This window comes from Gracilinanus agilis, chromosome 1, assembly GCF_016433145.1.
Source record: "Gracilinanus agilis isolate LMUSP501 chromosome 1, AgileGrace, whole genome shotgun sequence".
In the NCBI taxonomy this organism is placed as follows: domain Eukaryota; kingdom Metazoa; phylum Chordata; class Mammalia; order Didelphimorphia; family Didelphidae; genus Gracilinanus; species Gracilinanus agilis.
The window spans coordinates 502,823,486-502,841,999 of NC_058130.1; the positions used below are offsets into that span (position 1 = coordinate 502,823,486).

At 35.6% G+C, this 18,514-nt stretch overlaps 1 protein-coding gene across 1 annotated transcript in view; it reads left to right on the forward strand.

Moving 5' to 3' along the window:
• Window positions 1-18,514, forward strand: part of ARMC1 (armadillo repeat containing 1) — a 94,830-nt gene that overhangs the window by 64,294 nt on the left and 12,022 nt on the right. The gene's annotated exons all lie outside the window — the stretch shown is intronic.

The window sequence follows — 18,514 nt, forward strand, 5'->3', positions numbered from 1 at the left end:
CTTTATTGGTAAATCTGAAAAGGTACATTTTTCCATGCTCCCCCAGTTTACTTATAGCACTCTTTATATCAAAATGTATATAGTATTCTGTATTAGAAGTCCCCTATTTTTCTACCAGGAAGGAGAAAGGTATGTTTTCATTATTGGTTTTCTCATTGCTTATTATTCTCCTTCCTTTTTGAGACATTTTAATTGCTATTGTAGTAATTATTATGTATAATTTCTTGAATCTACATATTTCATTCTGTATCATGATATTCATACTTTTCTGTTTCTCTAAATTCCTTATAGTCCTCATTTTTTACTGTGTAATAGTAGTATGATCATATACCATTTTATTTTTTTTTGGTCCTCCATTTGATAGATATCTACTTTGTTTCCAACTTATATTGGTATAAATTAGACTTTTGTTTCTGCCTTTGTCTTCTTGGGATATCTCAGGACTAGAATCACAGAGTCAGAGTGTGGACAAATTACCTTTTTGCTTACAAAATTCTAAATTAAAATCCAGAATGTATCGGGTCATGTTAATTATGCATCTTTGTGCCTCTTTTACCATAGATCCTCCAGTATTTCCTACTCCACCCTTTTGAACTTTGCCAGTTTGCATGGAATGAAGGCTGAGAATATTAATTTATTTTTTATTTTACTATTAGTGATTATGTAAGGGTTAAGATTATTTAAGGGTTAAACATAATGGTTGGACAATAATTTTATGAAATTATGTGATCACCAATATTATATCTCAAGTTAGAAATTTATTTACAAATATTTATAAAATGGGAGAGGAAACAATAAAGTAGAGAAATGTGAAGAGGTTAGAAAGGTTATCTATCCTGTCAACCTAAATGTTTGCTCCGGTCTGCTTAATCCAGGCAGAGATTAATTAGCTCTCAACCAGGGAGGTTGGTGGTGAGTCCTCCAAGACAGAAGCTAGTGTTTTGTTTTAGGAAACTAGGAAAGAAGTCAGCCTTTCACTCACCCAATGAAGTAGTCTAGGAGTCAGAGTCCAAGTTGAAGCCGAGCTCCAAACCCACGATCCAAGCTATAGTCTCCAGCAAAGCTCCTTCAAAAACATTCTCTTCAGACTGTCTTCTCAAATATAATCTCCTCTGAGGGAGTTCAGGCTTGCTTTTATGGTGACTTCTTGACCCTGCCCCTCTTCTCAGGGGCCAATCACAGTTTCCAAATTGTCTAGTGCTGCTCAGGGGGCAGTGTCGGTGGGATTGACTTCCCACCTTTTGAAGGTTAAGTTCTCATCTTCTGGTGGTTAAGTTCTCATTTAAGGGTGTGAATTCACTAAGTGGTTTGAGTTCAAGCTTGTGTTGATTCAATCTAAAGGTAGACTCTAAAGGAGAGTTAATCCTGTCTTCACAATCTAGTGATTTAAGTTAGTGTTAACTCAGGATAGATAATAAAGAACCCCATCTGTGATCCTCTCCCCAATGAATCATTTTAAGAGAAAGAGAGAGAGAGAGAGAGAGAGAGAGAGAGAGAGAGAGAGAGAGAGAGAGAGAGAGCGCACGCAAGAGCGCACACACTAGAACGTTTGCATTGCATACAAGTTCAAAATACTTTTGTTCAAACCCGCCCCCCCCCCCCCCCCAACAGTTTGATCACTTATACTCCAAAGTTCATGCTGTATCTTCTGATGCCGTGGAGGTTTCTTTAGGCATCTTCTTCAAACAGTTCGTTTTTTTTTTTTTTAATGTAAAGAGTTATTGAAGCTCGTTTTCCTGAAATTTCTTCTCAGACAATTTTAAATTTTGGATTTTTTGGCAATTATACAATTCCCCCCTGAGATCCCCCTGAGGAAGGTGTTGACCAATATTTGGATCAATTTGGGATACATGGTTGGCTTTCTGGGTGTGTAAACTGATCATAGAATTCACAAGTTTGGGACTGAGTTAAAAGGGTGGAGCTCTCTAAGTAAGTGACTTGTGAGTTCTCTAAGTACCTTGCTAATTGTTTAGATCTAGTTTTAATTGTTTGGAAAGTGTTTTGTAGTTGTGCTGGTATATAATTCCTGTGTTTGTTTGTTTGTTTTTTTTTAGATTCCTAAGTATTTTATATTGTCTAGGGTGACTTTAAATGGTGTTCTCTAACTCTTGCTGCTATGATGTGTTGGAAATATATAGAAATGCTGATGATTTATGTGCATTTATTTTGTATCCTGCTACATTGCTAGAGTTGTTGATTATTTCTACTAGCTTTTTAGTTGATTCTCTAGGATTTTTTAAATATACCATCATATCATCTGGAAAGAGTGATAGCTTAGTCTCCTCATTGCCTATTTTAATACCTTCAATTTCTTGGATTGCTCATGGGTAGGACGAGCTAACATAATAAAAATGAACATTCTACCCAAATTAATTTACTTATTTAGTACCATAACTATCAAACTACCAAGAAACTTTTTTACAGAATTAAAAAAAACTATAACAAAGTTCATTTGGAAGAACAAAGGATCAAGAATATCAAGGAAAATAATGAAAAAAAATGTGAAGGAAGGTGGCCTAGCAGTACCAGATATTAAACTATACTATAAATCAGTGGTCATCAAAACAATATGGTACGGGCTAAGAGACAAAAGCGAGGATCAGTGGAATACATTTGGGATAAGTGACGTCAGCAAGACAGTCTATGATAAATCCGAAGAGCCCAACTTTTGGGACAAAAATCCAGTATTTGACAAAAACTGCTGGGAAAATTGGAAAACAATATGGGAGAGATTAGGTATAGATCAACATCTCACACCCTACACCAAGATAAATTCAGAGCAGGTAAATGACTTGAATATAAAGAAGGAAACTGTAAGAAAATTAGGCGAACACAGAATAGTATACTTGTTAGATCTCTGGGAAAGGAAAGATTTTAAAACCAAGCAAGAGTTAGAAAAAATTACAAAATGTAAAATAAATAATTTCTATTACATTAAATTAAAAATTTGTACAAACAAAAAACAAGGCAACTAAAATCATAAGGGAAACAACAAACTGGGAAAAAATCTTTATAACAAACTGACGAAGGTCTAATTACTCAAATATACAAGGAACTAAATCAATTGTACAAAAAAATCAAGCCATTCTCCAATTGATAAATGGGCAAGGGACATGAATAGGCAATTTTCAGATAAATCAAAACTATCAATAAGCACATGAGAAAGTGTTCTAAATCTCTAATAATTAGAGAAATGCAGATCAAAACAGCTCTGAGGTATCACTTCACACCCAGCAGGCTGACTAAAATGACAGCAGGGGAGAATAATGAATGTTGGAGGGGATGTGGCAAAATTGGGACATTAATGCATTGCTGGTGGAGTTGTGAACTGATCCAACCATTCTGGATGGTAATTTGGAACTATGCCCAAAGAGCGATAAAAAATTGCCTGCCCTTTGATCCAGCCATACCATTGCTAGGTTTATACCCCAAAGAGATCATAGGGAAAAAGACTGTGGTGGCAAAAAACTGGAAAAGGAGGGTATGCCCTTCAATTGGGGAATAGCTGAGCAAATTGTGGTGTATGTTGGTGATTGAATACTATTGTGCTCAAAGGAATAATGAAATGGAGGAATTCCATGTGAACTGGAATTGATGCAGAGTGAAAGGAACAGAACCAGGAGAACATTGTACACAGAGACTGGTACACTGTGGTAAAATAGAATGTAATGGACTTCTGTACTAGCAGCAAAGTAATGACACAGGACAATTCCGAGGGACTTATGGAAAAGAACGCTCTCCACATTCAGATGAAGAACTACAGGAGTGGAGACAGAAGAAAAACAACTGCTGATGGGGACATGATTTAGGATGTAGACTCTTAATGACCACCCTAGAACAATTATTAATAATATGGAAATAGGTCTTGATTGATGACACATGAAGAAACTGGTGGAAATGAGTATAGACTACGGGGGAGGGAAGATGGGGGGAGAGAGCAAGACATGAATCATGTAACCATGGAAAAATTTTTTCTAAGAAATAAAAAAAATTAAATAAAAAAAAATAGTACCTTGCTAGCTTCTCACCTAGCACTAAGTAGAGTGTTCACTCTTTTGGTTAATTCAATTCAAAAGTAGACAAAGGAGAGTTAATCCTGTCTTCACAATCTAGTGAGGTACTTAAAGTAGTGTTAACTCAGGATAGACAATAGAGTAAAAAATTCTCTTTCACAATCTTTAACTCTTATCATTTATTGTCTTCAGCTCTAGTTTTTTGTTACTTCTGTCTTATCTGTTGGGGAAGCATTATATATGCATTTTAAAATTCTCTTTATATTTTGTATGTCATTTTGGGGGATTTATTAGAATATCTTTCACTATCCTCTTTTCTAATTGTGTTTTTACTGATTTTATTTGTTCAAAAGCTTTTAAATTTTATTAATAATTGCAGTAAAAGATTATGGTCTTACTCTTTTGAATTCTTTCTATAACTAGAGTTATGAAAAGTAAATGATCTTACTATCTTCTGATTTTTTTAGTGATATTTTATGTTCAAGTTGCATCCCTTTTAGAGTATGTATTGTGAAAGGTGTTGGTCTGATACTATATTTGTTTTATAATTTTCCTAGCAGTTCGTATTCAGAAATGACTTATTTCCATTGGGGAGGTTCTCAATTTGCCAAAAACTAGGCTAATGTTTTGTTTTTTTTTAAACCCTTACCTTATTCTGTCTTAGAATTAATTCTGTCTTAGAATTAATACTGTGTATTGCTTCTAAGGCAGCAGAGCTATAAGGGCCATGCAGTGGGGGTTAAGTGATTTGCTCAAGGTCAACATAGGTAGGAGGCTTCTTTTTAAAAAATTTTTTTCTTTTTCTTGTTCATTTCATTGTTCTACTTCCATTTTTTTAAATAGCCAGTACCACATAGCTTTAATGATGATTGCCTTACTATATAGTTTGATATGTGGTAATCCTGTATCCCTTTCAGGTAAACTTTTCTCTTATTTACTTTGAGATTTTAGATCTTTTGATATTATCTTACCTAACTCCTAAAGGTATTCCCTTAGTAATTTGCTGGGCAAAACACTGTCTCTAAATTAGATAGTATTGTAATTTTTGTTATATTGGCATAGCCCAACTATGTACAGTTATTTTCTCACCATCATCTAACTCTTTATTTCTATAAAGCATATTTTATAGGTGTGGTGTATATATATGTGTGTAGGTGCATATATTTGCATATTTAAAAATCTGCTGTTTCTTTGTAGATTAGTTCTAGGATATTTATTCTTTTGTATGCATTTTGAATGAAGTTTATTTTACTACTTCTTGGTTTTTGTTACTTCTATCTGGAAGCACTGATAATTTTTTTTTATTTATTTGGCATCCAGAAATCTTGCTGTAAATTAATTATCTCAGTTTCCAACAATGTTTTTACGCCCTCTAAATATACCATCCTGTTATCTGCAAATAGGGATAATTTTGCCTCTGTGCCGAAGTACCTTTGATTTTGTTTTGTGTGAATTTCTATAGCTAGCAATTTTAGAACTGTCAAATAATAATAATGCAAAGGGTGTATAATACTGTTAGTATTAAGAAAGCTTCAGATATTTCTTCATTGAAATTGTGCTTTTTGTTTTAAACAATGCTTTCAAGCATATTCCATGTCAGTAATGTTTAGAATTTTTAGCATACTAAATGTTATATTTCATTGGTGTCTTACCTGATGCTTACTGGAATAACCATGTGATTTTTAAAAATTTTTGTTGTTTAGATGATTATGGGAATTATATAATGTTGAACCATTCTTGTATTTCTAGAATGAATTCAGAAATAATTTATTTCTTGAATGTTTTCTTCCTATATTACAAATTTATCATAGTGCTGTTATGGAAGAATAATTTCATAATGTCCATTTCTTAACAATTTTTAGTCAAGAATAATACAAAAAATTTTTCCCCTAAAATATTTCATGTATATATATTACTGCCTTGTGGTACTGGAAAATTAGGTATTATATATTAATAAAATTTCAGATTACTGAAATTTTGTCTAAGCACCAACATTTTTTGTCAATTTTTATATTAACCTAAAATAAATTAATGAAATAAATAAAAACCTGCTTCTTTTCAACTTAAATAGTTTATAATCTAACCTTTTATTAATGATTTACTGCCCTCATTTAAAATATCAGTTATCTACATTATGCCCTCAATTAGGTAGAGTTGTACCAAGCCTAGATATAATGAAAGAATAATTTATTGCATCACTAAAGTCAAAATCTTTGAGAAAAGATGAAAATAACTAAGAATCAGTGACCACATGATTACATTCTGCCTGATTGTCTGCTGTTTGAGTCTTTCCCTGTGAAAGCAGCAGAGAATGGAAGAGACAGGAATTAGGAGGAGAGAGACAGGAGATAAATGAAGGGAAAAGAGACATTAGAAGGAGAATGGTGAAGAACAGAAATGTCTTTGGCATGGTAGCAGAGAACCACAAGATCCTGGGGTTAGGGGAATGGGAGATAGTGTCATGGTGAAGTAGTGTTGAAGTCATCAACCAGAAGCTATAAGAGCTTAAAAATAGCTTGGGGAGAGTTAATAGTAAAGGCTGAACACAGAGATTAACGCTTATGAGTTAAATGATAACTTTGTTATTGTTGTTGTTTTTAGGGTCTTTCAGGAAAATAGTATAAAAGAGATGGTTGTTTTTAATGACATGTTATTTATGCAAAAAGGAGCCATGACATCCTTTATTAAATAAACTAGTATATTTTTGTTTATAGTATAGAGCAGTGATGGGCAAACTACGGCCTGCGGACCAGATGTTCTATTTGGCTGTGTGACATTATTACTAATTTGACGAATACAATGAGTAGGATACAGTATAATGAAACTTCAAAGGAGTTGCCTTAGAAACAGACTGACAGATGAGCATTTCTTTTCCTTTGGCCCCCTCTTTAAAAAGTTTGCCCATCACTGGTATAGAGCATAGTTTTGAATAGTGTCTAATCAAGAGATTTAATTGGACTACCAGCTTAATTGCTGGAGGAGGCTAGGTAGTAGCCAAAAAAGCTAATGTGATCTTAAGATTAGTTGTTAGAGATTGAGATTTTTTGGATTCTAGGAATTTCTTTCCTACTGCACTATGTCTTTATAAGAGAATTCCTATATCTTGGTAACTAAAGAGTTCTCCAGTCTTCCAGTGGTGGCCCCCTGTTACGAAAGGCAAATCTTTGATTATCCCACTTGTTAAACCCATTTTTCCGAACTGTTTCTATCTGAAAGTCTTTAATAGAGTTGTTTTGTGGAAAAGGAATTATTTATTTCATTTGGCTCCAAAGCCAGCACTAATAAGCAATGAGTGGAAATTGCAAAAAAGGCATTTTGTCTTTCTAAGGAATAACTTTTTAACAGAACCGTATCCTTATAGTGAATTTTCCTATCACTGGAGGTCTTTAAGCAGAGACTGAATGACTACTTCTAAGCAGTATTGTAGAAGGGATTCTTGAACAAGGTAAGGTACAAGTTAGATTGAATGGCTTCAGAAGCATATTCTGACTTCGATTGTGTGATTTCCTTCCTGTTCTATCCCTTCCTTATCTTTTAAATCTTTTCTGACCTCTTCAGATAATTACTTTTGAGTTCAATATAGATTTTGAAGCAGAGAAGAGGAAAAGAAGCAGAGTTGAGGTGTTGTCAAAACTACAAACATACATCTAAATGATTAGTTCTTGTAGATCGATTGTAAACTCCTTCAGGCCAACAAATATGCCTTACTACTTTATCTTTTTATCATTTTCAATGCTTTGGTGCTTATGATGTGCTTATCTATAATGAGCATGTAGTAACTTTTTATTAAAACCATTTTCTTATGTTGTTTGAAATGAAAATCAAAACATTCATTAAAACACTTTCATTGCAATTTGACTGTGCTGCATGCCTTTAACTATAAAAACAGTAAAACTTATTGAGAAACAGTATTCAGTAACAAAAGGTATGGCCACAGATTGCTGATCACTACAGTTGGCTTGTTTTTCATTACCATAGTCTGAAGGAAAATCAATGTCCTTATTGTTTGCGAAGAGTATAGGTAATACATGAAATGAATGACTTTGTAAGATGTACCTGGGATATAATAGGATGCATTCCATGACTGGAATGCCATGATTCTGAGAATGATGTATTTTATCCAAAGAAAGAAATTAGCTAATGGAGTACTTTTAAGTAGTGTAATTTATTAAGACTATATACAGGATGTTCAGAAAGTCTCAGTATAAATAAAAAATTTTAATAAGATGAGGTACCCTGTCATTACTCATTGCATGGACAGTTTTTAGATGACATTTTCTGTGATTGGTTGAGATCCTTTTGCATCGTCACCATGATCATCTAGTGCAGTGATTCCCAAAGAAGGCGCCACTGCCCCCTAGTGGGTGCTGCAGTGATCCAGGGAGGCGGTGATGGCCACAGGTACATTTGGGGGAGGTGAATAACTGTAAGGGGGTGGTGATAGTATGTGACAGGGGGCACTAAGTAATATTTTTTCTGTAAAGGGGGTGGTAGGCCAAAAAAGTTTGGGAACCACTGATCTAGTATATATTTCCATTAGATATTTTTCTTGGACAGTTGAATCAAAATCTATTTCTTGGATGATAGTACTAGTGTCTGTAAAACTTTTTTCTCTTAGACCAGAGCAGTGAACCAAATCTAGTAAGATTAAATATCATATAAGGTCTTATTCTTAATACTTAAATATTCACCTGGATCTATAATCTTGTGGATGTAGGTGATGTAGGTCATAACATAACTTGTCTATGATTTTCCTTCTGTAGCAAGTTTGCCACCTAGAGAAGTTTGTTTTTTTCCATATTGTATGGATGCCAGTGGAACACTTATACTCTTTATCACTATCTCTCATTTTTATGATTATGTCTAGCTCATCTTCTTTTTCACTCTTACATTTCTTGGATGACATCCTTTAGGTCACTTCAGTCAATCAATGAACATTATTAAGTGAACAACAATTATTAATCTAGGCGCTGGGAAGACAAATATGACGAAATGAAACTCCCTACATGAAGAACCTAGAATTGAAGTCTAATGAGGCAGAAAAATAATTACATAGGGAATAAACATAAATAGCATAAATAAAAATTAGTTCGAGGGAGGGGAGAGCAGCAATTGGGATAATCAGGAAAAGGCTTTATGAAAAAGGCCATGCTTGAAAGAAAAGAATTCCTATGAATTGGAGGTGAAGTGATATACTTTAGGCATGGAGGACAGCAAGTGCTTCTCCATTGTACTATCCTATTTGTGATGTGTTGCTGCCTAGTTATGCACAATCTTCACCTTTCCTATGTACTTTGGGTAATACTGATTTAGTTCCTTTAGAGACTATAATATTCCATGGCTGGTTGGTAGCCGTTTAGCATCACCAGAAAAATATTAGTATTTTTAAAAATGGAACTTTAATGGTACATATGTGAGAGAATACTATCATGTATAAGAAATGGTGAAATGAATGATTTCAGAAAAACTTGGGAAGATTTATAGGAACCGCTGATACAAACTGAAGTGAGCAGAACCAGAACAATTTACAACTGTTACAACAATATTGTAACGATAACTGTGAAAGACTTCGATGAACACTAATGCACTGCAATTCCAAAGGACTTATAAAGAGAAATGCTAAATGCTGTCCACCTCGAGAAAGAGAACTGGTGGACTCGAGTACAAATTTTATATGTGTGTATGTATATACATACACACTCACATGCACAAGCACATGCGCGCACACACACACACACTATACACATGTAATATACTCCGATGGTTCCTCATTGCTTTTGCTTTTATACTGACTCTAACATGTTTGAAATGCTTCTCTCCCTACTTTCCCCTCCCCTCAAGATCCCCCATCTCTGCTTCTTCTTTAAAGACTTTTAAAATACTACAGTTATTATTGTTATTGTTGAGATTATAGTATATCAAATTTTACCAAGTTTAAAACAATTAAAACAGAATATACATATATAAAGTGATATAAGTATATATCAAATTAAAGGTAATTTGGATGGGGGTCAGAGGTGGTTGCTTGAGATGAGCTTTGAAGGGAACAAGGGATTCTAAGAAGTCAAGAGTGAAAAGCATCTTTACTGGTGTCAGTTAACAAGAATTTATTAAGTAATTACTATAGGATAGGCACTGGGCTAAGACTGGAAAGGGAAAGGCAAAAACATACTCCCTGCCCTCAAGAAGCTTACATTCTAATAGAGAAAACAAAATGCAAAACATTATACATGCAAGATAAATATTATAGGCATAGAGAAGACACTAGCAGAGGTGGGGAATTGGCAAGGAGACAATCTTCAGACAACTGAAGATGGAATTTGAGCTGTCTTGAAGGAAGGCAGGATGTAAAAGGTGAGGAGAGAAGATATATCCAGCATGGGAGACAGCCAGTGAAAAGGCAGAGAATTGGGATTTGGAGTGTCCTGTGAAAGGAAGGTCAAGATGGCCAGTGCTTCTAAATCGTGGTATACATGGAGAGGAGGGAGGTAAGACTGGAAGATAGAAAAGTGCCATGTTGTGAATAGCTTTCAAGATCAAAGGCAATATTTTCTATTCTACTCTGAAGTTACTGGCATTCACTGGCATAGGTACATTTTCAGATTTGCACTTTCTGAAAGATCATTTTGGCATCTATGTAGAAAATACACTGAAATACACTGAAGTGAGGAGAGATTTGCTAGATACAAGCTACCTCTCCTTGAGGAGGATAGTGGTTATATAAATGGAAGAAGAGTATCCAAGCGATGAAGGTAGAAATGACAAGACTTGGTAACAGATTGTATATTTGGAGTGAAAATGAGTGAGTTGAAGATAACATCAATATTGCGAAACTGGTGAACAAGGGGATACTAGTACTCTTGACAGTAAATGGGAAATTTGGAAAGAAGAGTTTGGGAGAAAGATTTAAGATGCCTAAGAGACATCAAGTTCAATGTTTACAGTTGGAGACTGGAGTTCAGAAAAGAGGTTAGGACTGGTAAATAGATTTGAACCTATGGGAGGTGATAGAATAGACTCTCATCAAGTGAGGTAGCAATAGAGGGAGAAGAGATGATGATCAAATAGCTTATTAAGATTCAATTGCCATTTACCTTGGAAATAAACAAACCAGTTAAACAACTCACAGCAACATCGTGGAAGGATGGCAAGATCCAAATCTCTTAAAAAAAATTTAATTATACACAAGCAATTCCACTGGGTTTTACGTGTATCAGTGAAGATCCAAATGTCTTGCTTCTACATGGCATGACCAGTTCTTCTGCTGTAGGGTATCCTTACTACTTTATCAAAAATCCTTTCCATTCTCAGAGAAGTGAGTCTCTTAAGGAAATCTCCCTCTGTGAGGCTAGTGTCTTAAGTTTTGAACTCAGAGTTACCTCTGAAGTATAACTTCAGAGACTGGAAGTGCTCATTTTCAGGACTGCTAGTCTTTAACTTATGTTTGGGAAATGAAACAGAAAAAGATACCTTATTTCTATGGGTGGGCACACAATAAAAGCAACTTTTTTGTTGACCTTTCTGGAGAGAACCTCTGAGTTACTCCATTTTGTTGAAACTCCCATTTGTTTCAAGTACATGGGAAAGCCAGTACCAAGGCAAAAATAATAGGGAGCCACTGGAGTGTATTACACTTTCTTGCTTGTATTTCTGGAAAATCACTTTAGCAGTTGATTAGAGGATAGATTGGAAATAGGGAGAGACTTAAGGCAGGAAGAGAAACCATTAGGATATTGTAATAGTCCTCATGGAGTGACAAGCAGGGAGGGAGGTCAGTGATAAAAGAGAAAGTAAATACATTACAGTGTTTATATTATACAGTATTTTTGTTATAGCAAAGAACTGGAAGAAAACAGATATTGATTGGTTTGGAGATAGCTAAACAAGTTTTGGGACAGAGTATAATGGAATATTACTGTTCTATAAGAAATAATGAATGTCACGATTACAGAGAAGTATGGGAAAACTTGCAAACTGATGCAAAGTGAAATAATCAAATTAGGAAAATATTTTTTTATATTATATTTATATTTTATATTATATTTTATAATGATGACTACAATATTTTATCTGGAAAGAATAACAAAAAAGTCAAAACTAAATACTGTAAAATTATGACTAAACTTGAACCATAAAAAGAGATGTAGAGGACTTCCGGTTAAGATGGCGGCAGAGTAAGGAGCAGCTGCTCAATCTCTCCTGACCTAAGCATACAGAACTCCTCAAGGGGAAATAAAAATGAGTCCAGAGGAACAAAGGAACCCCACAACAGGGAGCAGCATTGAAGGTACACAGAATCGGGGCATTTCCACGCTATAAAGGGGTGAAACAGCTCTCACTAAAACGCGAGAGGAAGAAGCCTCTCCCCCAGCCCCCACACCACACACCTAGCACAATGCCTACCCACAAGAGTGAAAACAGGCCTGGGGCAACCAGATAATCACTGGCAGCCCCAGGGCTTGTACCTGTGTGCTGCAAGACAAGGGACCCCAGGTGGGTGAAGGCACCGCCTTGGGCCGGGGACAAAGGCCCCTAAAACATGGCCTTTCCCAAGCGCTAAAGGCATTGCCTCAGGTGTGAATAAAGATCTCCAGCCCATGGACTTTCACTACCTTCTGCAGGGGTGAAGGCAGTGCCCTAAGAGCATCTGCACAGGCAAAGGCAGTGCCCTAGGCTTGAATAACGATCTCCAGCCCAGGCTTGGACCTCCAGTGAGGACCGGGTGCAGACTTGAGCATGGCTGTGGAAGCAGCCCCAAAGACTGCTGAAGGAACCTCGGGCAGAGGGACAGACTGGGAACTACCAGGAGGCCTGACCCTGAGGACAAGGAGACCAGACCCCCCCTCACCCCCCCCCCCCAGCTTGCAAGGCCCAGGCAGACCCTGAGTGCAAAGACAAAGCTGAAAAGGGGCGGGGCCAACAATGGCCAACAATAAGGAAGTCCAGAAGAAAAAGACTATCAAGAGAAACTCTGGAACACTCGACAACTTCTACACAGAGAAAATCCAGACAACAGAGGAGGGAAAACAAAAATCCCAACCTCCCCAAAAAAATGAAAGCGGGTCACAAGCTATGGAAGAGTTTAAAAATGAAATGCTGAGGAAGATGGAAGAAATCTGGCAAGAAAATAACAGTTTAAAAGGCAGAATTTCGCAATTGGAAAGTGAGACAAGACAACTGAAGACCAAAAATGACCAGATTGAAAAGGAAAACCAAAAAATTATAGCCGAAATCCAAAACATTAAAGCCGAAAACCAAAACATTAGAGCCGAAAACCAGTCCTTAAAGGCTAGAATGGAACATTTAGAAACCAATGATCTCTCAAGACAACAAGAACAAATAAAACAAAGTCAAAAGACTGATAAAATAGAAGGAAACATGAAATATCTCAATGAGAGAGTGACAGACCAAGAAAACCAGTCTAGAAGAGACAACTTGAGAATCATTGGTATTCCAGAAAAGGCAGAAATTAATAGAAACTTGGACTCCATACTTAAAGAAATTATTCAGCAAAATTGCCCTGAAGTTCTACAACAAGAGGGCAATATAGACATTGAAAGGATCCATAGAACACCCTCTACACTGGACCCAGAAAAGTCAACACCCAGAAATATAATAGCGAAATTGAAGAGCTTTCAAGTTAAAGAAAAAATCTTACAAGAAGCCAGAAAGAGACAATTCAAATATCAAGGAGCACCAATAAGGATCACACAGGACCTGGCAGCCACAACGCTAAAAGACCACAAGGCTTAGAATACAATATTCAGAAAGGCAAGAGAGCTAGGCCTTCAGCCACGAATCAACTACCCATTGAAACTAACCATATACTTTCAGGGAAAGTATGGGCATTCAACAAAATTGAAGAATTCCAAGTTTTTGCACAAAAGAGACTGGGACTAAATGGAAAGTTTGACACTCAACCACAAATATCAAGAGAAAGATGAAAAGGTAAATAAGAAACAGAGGGAAAAGAAAGAAAACTCATAGTCTTTTAAGCTTGACTCTTTAAGGGCATAAATAAGATCTAATTATCTGTATTACTAGGTGGAGAAATGCTATGTATAATTCTCTGTAGTGAACTCTATACACTATTATAATATTCACTATTATAGCAACCAGAAGAATAATTCATAGGGAGAGGACAGGATACTAAATGGTCTAAGAAGACATGGGGGGTGGGAAAGAGCGGGGGGATAGTAGGGGACATCAAGAAAAATCCGAGTAAATAAGAAAAATAAGATATTCTATTACACACAGAGAGGGCATGGGAAGGGGAGGGGATGAATAATATCATAAGAAGGAGAGGAAGAGAGCATAATCAAACCTTACTCTCAGTGTAATCAACCTGGAGAAGGAAGAGTAGCTTTATTATTCATCCGGGTAAAAAACTCTATCTAACCCTACCGAGAAAGTCAGAAGGGATAAACCAAAGGGAGCAGGGGAGTGGGGAGGCCAAAAAAAAGGGAGGGGAGAAGAAGGGGGAAGGAATTCATTTGGTCTTTAAAAAACAAAAAGAGGGGAATAACAAGGGAGTGGGCAGAAAGGGAAGTCAATCAAGGGAGGGGATAAGGGATACTGGCTCAAAGCAAATCACTGGTGTAAAAGAAAATAGTGTAAGAAGAAGGAGTGGATCTAGGGGAGGATACAAAAATGTCAGTGAATACACAACTAACAATTGTAACTCTGAATGTGAACGGGATGAACTCACTCATAAAACGGAAGCAAATAGCAGAGTGGATCAGAAACCAAAATCCTACCATAGGTTGTCTACAAGAAACACATATGAGGCGGGTAGACACACACAAGTTCAAGGTTAAGGGTATGAGCAAAATCTTTTGGGCATCAAATGAGAAAAAGAAGGCAGGAGTGGCTATCATGATCTCTGACAAAGCCAAAGTAAAAATAGATATGATTAAAAAAGACAGGGAAGGTCATTACATCCTGATCAAAGGCAGTATAAACAGTGAGGAAATAACACTGCTCAATATATATGCACCAAGTGGTATAGCATCCAAATTCATAAAGGAGAAACTGGCAGAGCTCAAGAAGGAAATAGATAGTAAAACCATAATAGTGGGAGATCTAAATATTCCTCTTTCAGATCTAGATAAATCAAACCAAAAAATAAATAAGAAAGAGGTAAGAGAGATGAATGAAGTCCTAGAAAAATTAGATTTAATTGATATGTGGAGAAAAATAAATAGGGACAAAAAGGAATACACCTTCTTTTCAGCTGCACATGGTACATTTACAAAGATTGACCATGTAATAGGGCATAGAATCATGGCAAACAAATGCAAAAGAGCAGATATAATAAATGTAACCTTCTCAGATCATAATGCGATAAAAATAATAATCAGTAAGGGTTCCTGGACAGGCAAGTCAAAAACCAATTGGAAATTAAACAATATGATTCTCTAAAACCAAATTGTCAAAGAAGAAATCATAGAAACAATCAACAATTTCATTGAAGAGAATGACAATGATGAAACATCCTACCAAACTCTGTGGGATGCAGCCAAGGCAGTACTCAGGGGGAAATTTATATCCTCGAGTGCATATATTAACAAATTAAGGAGGGTAGAGATTAAGGAATTGGGCATGCAACTCAAAAAATTAGAAAGCGAACAAATAAAAAACCCCCAGATGAAAACTAAATTAGAAATACTAAAAATTAAGGGAGAAATTAATAAAATCGAAAGTAAAAGAACTATTGAATTAATAAATAAGACTAGAAGCTGGTATTTTGAAAAAACAACTAAAATAGATAAAGTACTAGTCAATCTAATAAGAAAAAGGAAAGAAGAAAACCAAATTGACAGTATTAGAGATGAAAAGGGAGACCTCACCTATAATGAAGGGGAAATTAAGGCAATCATTAAGAACTATTTCGCCCAATTATATGGCAACAAATATAACAATTTAGGAGATATGGATGAATATTTACAAAAATATAAATTGCCTAGATTAACAGCAGAAGAAATAGAATACCTAAATAATCCCATATCAGAAATAGAAATTGAACAAGCCATCAAAGAACTCCCTAAGAAAAAATCACCAGGACTTGATGGATTCACAAGTGAATTCTATCAGACATTCAAAGAGCAACTAATCCCAATACTATACAAATTATTTGATATGATAAGCAAAGAAGGAGTCCTACCAAATTCCTTTTATGACACAAATATGGTACTGATTCCAAAGCCAGGTAGACCAAAAACAGAGAAAGAAAACTATAGACCAATCTCCCTAATGAACATAGATACAAAAATCTTAAATAGAATATTAGCAAAGAGACTCCAGCAAGTAATTAAGAAGGTCATCCACCATGATCAGGTGGGATTTATACCAAGAATGCAAGGATGGTTCAACATTAGGAAAACCATCCACATAATTGACCATATCAACAGTCTAACAAACAAAAATCACATGATTATCTCAATAGATGCTGAAAAAGCCTTTGACAAAATACAGCATCCATTCCTATTGAAAAATTGAAAAGTTTAGGAATAGAAGGACCCTTCCTAAAAATAATAAACAATATATACCTAAAACCATCAACAAGCATTATATGCAATGGGGATAAATTAGAAGTCTTCCCAAGAAGATCAGGAGTGAAACAAGGATGCCCATTATCACCTCTATTATTCAACATAGTACTAGAAACACTAGCAATAGCAATTAGAGAAGAAAAAGAAATTGAAGGTATCAAAATAGGCAATGAGGAGACTAAGCTATCACTCTTTGCATATGATATGATGGTATACTTAAAAAATCCTAGAGAATCAACTACGAGGCTGGTAGAAATAATCAACAACTTTAGCAAAGTGGCAGGATACAAAATAAATGCACATAAATCATCAGCATTTCTATACATTTCCAACACATTAGAACAGCAAGAGGTAGAAAGAGAAACACCATTTAAAATCACCCTAGACAATATAAAATACTTGGGAATCAATCTAACAAAACAAACACAGCTATTAATCGAAAACAACTACAAAACACTTTCCAAACAAATAAAACTGGACCTCAACAATAGGAAAGTCATTAACTGTTCATGGGTAGGACGAGCTAACATAATAAAAATGAACATAATACCCAAATTAATTTACCTATTTAGTGCCATACCTATCAAATTACCAAAAAACTTCTTTATTGAATTAGGAAAAACTATAACAAATTTCATTTGGAATAACAAAAGATCAAGAATATCAAAGGAAATAATGAAAAAAAATATGAAGGAAGGGGGCCTAGCAGTACCAGATATCAAACTATACTATAAAGCAGCAGTCATTAAATCAATATGGTACTGGCTAAGAGATAGAAGGGAGGATCAGTGGAATAGACTCGGGGTTAATGATGTCAGCAAGACAGTGTATGATAAACCCAAAGAGCCCGACTTTTGGGACATGAATCCACTATTTGACAAAAACTGCTGGGAAATTTGGAAAACAATATGGGAGAGATTAGGTTTAGATCAACATCTCACACCCTACACCAAGATAAATTCAGAATGGGTGAATGACTTGAATATAAAGAGGGAAACTATAAATAAGTTAAGTGAACACAGAATAGTATACTTGTCAGATCTCTGGGAAAGGAAAGATTTTAAAACCAAGCAAGAGTTAGAGAAAATTACAAAATGTAAATTTAATGATTTTGATTATATTAAGCTAAAAAGCTTTTGTACAAACAAAAACAATGTAGTCAAAATCAGAAGGGAAACAACAAATTGGGAAAAAATCTTTATAACGAAAAACTCTGACAGGGGTCTAATCACTCAAATATACAAGGAGTTAAAGCAATTATATAAAAAATCAAGCCATTCTCCAATTGATAAATGGGCAAGAGACATGAATAGGCAATTTTCAGATAAAGAAATCAAAAGTATCAAAAAGCACATGAGAAAGTGTTCTAAATCTCCAATAATTAGAGAAATGCAAATCAAAACAACTCCGAGGTATCACCTCACACCTAGCAGATTGGCTAAAATGAATGAAGGGGAGAGTAATGAATGTTGGAGGGGATGTGGCAAAATCGGGACATTGATGCATTGCTGGTGGAGTTGTGAAATGATCTGGCCATTCTGGCTGGCAATTTGGAACTATGCCCAAAGGGCTACAAAAGACTGCTTGCCCTTTGATCCAGCCATACCATTGCTGGGTTTGTACCCCAAACCGATCATAGATAAACAGACTTGTACGAAAATATTTATAGATGCGCTTTTTGTAGTGGCAAAAAACTGGAAAATGAGGGTATGTCCTTCAATTGGGGAATGGCTGAACAAATTGTGGTATATGCAGGTGATGGAATACTATTGTGCTAAAAGGAATAATAAACTGGAGGAATTCCATGCAAATTGGAGAGACCTCCAGGAAGTGATGCAGAGTGAAAGGAGCAGAGCCAGAAGAACATTGTACACAGGGACTGATATACTATGGTAAAATGAAATGTAATGGGCTCCTGTACCAGCAGCACTGCAATGACACAGGACAGCT